This window comes from Ptychodera flava, chromosome 1 (genome assembly GCF_041260155.1).
Source record: "Ptychodera flava strain L36383 chromosome 1, AS_Pfla_20210202, whole genome shotgun sequence".
Classification (NCBI taxonomy): domain Eukaryota; kingdom Metazoa; phylum Hemichordata; class Enteropneusta; family Ptychoderidae; genus Ptychodera; species Ptychodera flava.
The window spans coordinates 20051067-20058074 of record NC_091928.1 but is presented as its reverse complement, the minus strand read 5'-3'; the positions used below and the strand labels follow the sequence as shown (position 1 = coordinate 20058074).

Below are 7008 nucleotides of genomic sequence, written 5' to 3'. Positions count from 1 at the left end.
TTAGCCCCGGTTGCGAGGCTGGTCTCCCAACTGGTTTTAATCAAAATTCGAACGCAAATTATTGAATTTGGACAATTGTGTTTCGTTCACTACAAATACCTCCCAGTTTGTTATTTTAATGATTCCTTGCTATTTGTTACTGTCGTGATTTTCCTGGTCCATTGTTCCTGAAAGACCATAGAAGAACCTGTAATAATAATGTATAGCAGAAAATCAATGGAAGAAAACCCTACCGCGATACTGACAAGTCTCATGGTGCTCAGAAACCAAACATAGCTGTCCGCAAATACTCCATACTGCAAGCAATTCTCTAACCATCTTCCCTTCTTTGTCGGTATACAGAGAAAATGTCTGCTCAGTCACTAAATCGAAGGCGACTTCCTACTCGGAGTCTTACTCCCAGTCGTACTCGAGGTCTACGACAACAAAATGTGGTTGGTTAGGGTGGAGTCGCTGTGGCAAGTATGTGTAAGTATACACAGGTTATACTCAGTCTGTGCCTCCGTTCACGGTATCGAGAAGTGCCTAGTGATCAAGTTAAACTTGGTTCCGTGCGATTCTAGATCGCATTGAAAAACTAAAAGGTGTTTGTCATCTGCAGTCATTTACCAGATCAAAATATTTCTTAGAAGACGCAAAATTTGACATAAAATAACAACCACGACGCCACTTGTCTGACATCTCATATAGTAGTTGTACGTTTGAGGGCGCACCATCGGAAGATTTCAGAGGGAGCTTGCCGTATCTCCCATGTTATCGGGAGTTCTAATGGTTTTACCAAATTTTCCGTGTTACAGGAGATCGTACAGGACAAGATATAGAACAAGATACAGAAGAGACTATTACCAGGAATATTTTTGCTGCGATGGCTTCTACCAGGACAGAGATCAGTGCCTAGGTGAAACATTGCACATATTCTTAAAGCTATACCCTTTGTAGATTTAAGCTAATAAACGAGGAACGTTTACGTTCCCGTTTCGTTATTCCAAGCACAGTTGTATCAGACCAATATTTATATTATTTTGTGTAAATGTCTTGCTCTGCGGCAATAAAATTTCCTCCGTTTATTATGCATGTACTATTAAGAAAGGGTTCACAATTTTGTTTTTACAAACGTCATGAAATATGATAAACTTTTGGTGGACCTTTGCTTTCGACAGTTTCGACATCCGCATCATTACATTTTTAAGAGTTCAATTTGTCTATTTTATGTAAAACATAATATGCTTGAGGTTTTGTGATATTTATTTTCCAAATTTGCTTCATTATCTTCAAATAGCGGCTAAACTGTATTTTCTATATCCCTGTATCCAAAGATCCATGTAAATCCTACGTCACACTACAGCAGCCCTGGCGGAGTATGTACTTAAAACGTGACCCAATGGAGCCCGCCTACTGTGACAATGGCCTTGACAATGGTTGGTACAGACTGGACAGTGATGCTGGCGGTGATATACCTGTCACCTGTGTACAGCCATCATTTTGCAGTACGGACATGCCAGTATGGCTCCACGGTGAGGATATGTTGTCTAGGTTAAGTTTCACCAGCTACTGTTATTAATTCAATCATGCATTCATTGATTCAGTTTCACCTACTGACTGGCCGATTGCTATGATTTATATCGGTTAATTGATTGTTTGGTTTACTAACTAATTGATTTGTAGACCGAGAGACCGATTGATTGACTGATTAATTGATTGATAAGCTGACTGACAGGGCTACTGATTGGTTGAGTAATATACCGTCTGCATACAACGGAATCACATGATCATAAATTACAAAGTTTTGTGAGGTCAAAATTTGAACAAGTTAATACACACTCCAAACAGTGGCGGCGCTCTCACTTCCGTTTCACTTCTGCTCCCGCTTTCACCACTGCCACCGGTGACAAAAATGTGGTGATTTACCACATTTTTACGAACTTCGCTTGATTGCATATTTCAATAATGTCATGCTCTGTATGGCGATATTTAATTTCAAAGTCAAAGAATAAAGTATAAAAGATGTCTTTATGTTGGTTTTTGTCATATATTTGCGAAAATCGTTGGACCTACTTTTCGTGGGTGAATGTGTCTGATACAATAACGTGAGTGAAGGGTGGCACGAAGCAGAAAACACTGAAACGGCACTTTCATTTTTCAACATATTGCATGATAACACACTTTGGAAAGTGAGCAAGTACAATGAAACATGATCACATCTTGAACACTGCTACCAGGTAATGGCCAACATTGAAATGAACTTTACGGGTGATAACATAAAAAAGGATTCTCATATGAGCTTTCAAAACTAGCAGCACTCGCTGATGAGGAAAAAACACTTTTGTGTCTTTGTGTAAATACATTTTGAACGACTGTATTTAAATTTTATTTCATTTTATTTAAATTTCTATCATTACTTTACTAAATAGCAAAAATGAAAGTTTTTTCACATGATACTCTCACAATGTCTCTGACACTCATTTAAATTACTGGTAAATAATCCGTGACATTTTGCGGCAAAACAATATATTAGACATAAGCTTATGGACATAGATTTCTTTTAAGTGCATCTGAACGACACGCTTTCAAAAACTTGTGGCACGCCATTCTTTTTTCGCCGTTCACAATACGGCCAAATGATTATTTCAATAATATCGTTTAACTGGATGAATACGTGTATCATTTTATCCAGACATGTTATTTAAAGGGATATAGTCGTCGGAGCTGCGCCTAAAGGTCGTATGGGACCCGTACGACCAATGTAAACACTGTATCCAAGATACAATGGATTGATGAAAGTTAAAACATATCTGTCATAATCTACATCGTATAATTTAAATGTTACAGCTGTGATGATGACAAATGTCAAAGTGTTTAGGTTTCATACAATCTTATGTAACTAGAGCCTTGTTGATGGCGGCATCTTATTTCGTTTGAATTCGGTCGTCATTTGCAGTTTCTTTGTGGATGGTTTTACTTCAAGCTATTTTCAAGTGTCGACCATGTAAACTTAGTTTGGAAAAGGAAATTTGAAGACTTTGAAATTCGTGATGTAAATTATCTCAGGATAATATTTCATAAAATAAGGGCTACTTATTTTTGCCCGAGTAATATACCATATGTCGCTTGCCTTTTTTCCCTTCCCTCTAACTCTGAGCCTGCATTGACCATTTTGCAATTGCCAGTCTCGAGGGAACGACATCATGTCGATTGAGGCAAATTACATGGTAGCAGAGATACTACGACTTGCACAAGAGGAAGTAGCAAATTTCAAATTACTTTAGGCGTATGGCTGTCGTCATCGGAATGTGATGTGGTTGACATGTGTACGATTTGTTGAGTATCAAAGGAGGGTTTCCAATATGAAAATAATGATGACAACATCATTAATCTTTATCTATTTCAAATAAAACTGCCTGCAGTCACGTTTTTGGGAGCCTTCAGTTCCGCTGTTATCATTATTTTCAAGGGATACAGTCTTTATTACAATATTGGGCATTCGTCCAATAGCGATATATGAGAAACTTCGAATGTTCCTCAATGCAACATGTTATAGAAAAATCACATTTCCCAGAATACTTCAAATATAAATTATTAGGTTTCCCAAAAATTGAATGGCCGCCAAATTTACCGCAAATGCTTTAGATTCTAAAACGTTACATTGACGGTGTTTAGTTTGCAAAAAGGAAGCAAATTATGGCGATCAAGATTGTCCCGTATGCAAATCGTCATGCGAGATATCACATCAGTAGGCCTATATGCAGGGATTGACCGAAAATGCAAGTGTGAAAATCAAATAGGAAATTAGCTTATTGCCGAAATACCGATATGTCGATTTACCAATTTCAACTAGCTATATCGATTTGCCGCAAAATATCACGAATATTCGTATTTCTCCTCTTTAGTATAGACTTCATCCATCCTTGTTGTTAAGTTTCACGACAATCAAATGAAAATAATGCAGAAAAGAGAGCAACGATTACGTCTGCTGCCATAGGATTACGTCAGATGATAGAAAACTCTATTCTTCCATTGTAATTTTCATGAAACTTGGCACATTACCCAGTCAAAGCAGACCAGATTTCAATATGCTAGATATTAAGATAAACCCCACAAAAGGTTTCAAAAGTTATGTGAAAAATAGGTTTACTCGGCATTTTGTTATTGACAAAATTAAGGACCTTAATTATATATTTAGACTAGAGCGGTGGACTAATTTTTATTGTTTACTTTGAAAATCCGCATTCTAAAACATTTTCACTTTATTTATTGTGATTCTCAAAGACAAATATTTATACATATGTATACATATTTTCTTGCTATTTCAAAGTTGCTGTCCCCACCTTCATCTACCAAGAGTGTTCCACGTTCTCTGATGTCAAGTTTACATGCTGAAATACCACATGATTTTAAAATGCTTATTTGATCACGTTGAATTATATTCAACGGACATACGACTACGGTGCCGTCCCTTTAACAGAGTCATTTTTTCGCTTCATCATCTGTGTCAAGAGAAGGAAAATGATAGTTTTCCCCGCAATCTGATTAAAATCAGATGTAGAGTACGGCGACGTCTTTTTATGCGTACACGGTATCCTCTCGCTGTCGCCTCTCCCGTAGCTACAATGTCTCCTTCCCAGTCTCCTTATGAGTTCCAAACACTTTGTAGCACTTCTGTCCTGGTTTTTACGTTTATACTTCGGTTGCGCGCGTCCAAAACTCGTGTTACCGCGGATTTAAAATCTACCGCTATACTTGGTTCCGTAAATCTAGGTCAATGACGTCTTGACATCATTCACCTCGCCTGACATATTACAAAAGAATGGCATTGCTAATATTCATGCGCCTTTATTATGCAAAGTCACCGGTGGCAGTGGTGAAAGCGGGAGCAGAAGTGAAACGGAAGTGAGAGCGCCGCCACTGTTTGGAGTGTGAAGTCAATAGTCGCGCCAGTGGCTAACTGACTACGCATGCGCCGGTTCATCTGCGTGTAACCGGAAGTGTACCCGCCAAAATTGATGGGCGCCGCCATGTTTTTTGAGTGTTTGTAAAGATTCAAATACAAAACGTGCAGAGTATGAAATATATTGCTGCCATTACCCAATACATATTATTTTCTAACTCGCCACTGAAACAGAAAAAGAGATAAATGTGCCATGCATATGAACGAGACCGCACACTAAGAATGATGGGATTGAACTCACACTTAGAAAAGCGCCCTCTGTGGCAATAACTAGATGCAAATAGTTTTCAGATGGAATTGGGCAGTACAGTTGCTATGGCAAAGATAATGATACATCCCTTATCGAACATTGTGTGTTGTCATCATGGTAAATGCAAATTGTTGTATTCAAAATTTGCCATTTATGTCTAACTTTTTAACAAACAAACAAAAAAAAAAAAAAAAAAAAAAGAAAAGCCTGTACCTGCCCTAGTCTGAAAAGGCGTTTGAATTTGTTTACGAAATGCATTGTATTATTGACTATGTAAGAGTCGACTCTTTAAATTCAGACAGAAATAAAATTTCTAATCTTAAAAACTCTAGCGCGACACCAAGTGCCGAGCTCTATATGATATTACCTTAAGTGCGTAAAACTACCGCCTTGGCATTCGGACAGAAGATGCAAGAAATCAAACATTCTTTTGTCAATTCAATAGATAAAAATGTTGATGCTGTTATCCTAAGTTAACTCATTTGTCTTGAGTGTTCTAGGGAATTTACAACTTTCAACCATTCCCATATATCTCTCCTTCCCATGTTGGTTTGCAAACGAGTTTCTATGTCAACGCCCTCACCATTTCAGTCATATTCTATGTATTCTGTGTCAAACGTTCCTGTTATAAGAAGTAAACATATTACTTATATCAACAATAATTATCTTCGTGATTTGGTTCATACAGATTTCCGACCGACAGTTGACGAACTGATCGCACCGAAAACAGTCTGCGTCACTACGAGTAATGACACTTGTTGTGGAGAAAGTTGGAACATCGATGCCAAAAACTGCTCCGAGTTTAACGTGTACTCGTTGGTTCCACCGCCAAGATGTAACATGGTCTATTGTGAAGGTATCCATCTTTATACATTGTATTTCAAGATGCGTCAAGAAGATGAAGCAATGCGTACTTATATCGCAAAAAAACCCCAAAAAATAATTAAAACAGCACTTGTTATCACCTTTGTCCCTTTAGTAAGGGAATAGAAAAGTTTTGAGTAAACATTGACGTATTAAATCCGATATATTGAAGCAATAAACTACACTATGGATGCGTATATCACGAAATTTTGACCATTTTAGGATATATAAGCATGCATGAGCGATAGTAAGTGTGTGTGGAGCGAACTGGCAAAAACAGTGGTCTGCAGAGGTGGTTTATTGCTATAATATCATAACACTACCATATTCTGGAGAGAAACTTGAAAGAGTTTCGTCGACAGAGAGTTCTTACGCGTTTCAACTGTGCTATATAGAGATTACAGACCGATCAGATCGCTGTTTTTGCGCCATCAATATGCTGGTATAATGTAGTAACTAATGTTGTTTGGACTCCCTTGCGTTTTCGTGAGTACAACTTTCCAAATGAGATTTGAGGCGGAAAACAGGTCTACACCGTGGACAGGAAAGAAAGGTTAACACGCCTTGATCTGCGACTATAAGAGATACTTTTGCAGTTCGTAAATTCGACGTTGCGACGCCCTTGCACTGACAGACACAGCGCACTATGCGTGATAGCAAATGTTACTGTTGATAGTCCTGTCAACAATAATATTGAGTAGGCACACATTAATAAAAGCCATGCCAAAGATTGAACACCAGACACATTGAGACCTGATTTGGGGGGTAGAACACAACATTTTTATGAAATCATGATAAAATAATGGATAATACATAAAACATACATTAGTTACAGCTTATGGAGCAATAATAGTGGGAAATAATACATGACAAAATACAAAATCAAGACATAGCATATAAGTTAAGAGACTTATGAAGATGAATGATGAGTTCCTTTTATTTTACAGGA

At 37.7% G+C, this 7008-nt stretch overlaps 1 long non-coding RNA gene across 1 annotated transcript; it reads left to right on the top strand.

Moving 5' to 3' along the window:
* Positions 1–808: 808 nt before the first annotated feature.
* On the top strand, positions 809–6046 carry LOC139133849 (uncharacterized). The gene is made up of 3 exons (XR_011552666.1): positions 809–898; positions 1317–1514; positions 5884–6046. It is a non-coding gene; the product is annotated as an uncharacterized lncRNA (long non-coding RNA).
* Positions 6047–7008: the final 962 nt, after the last annotated feature.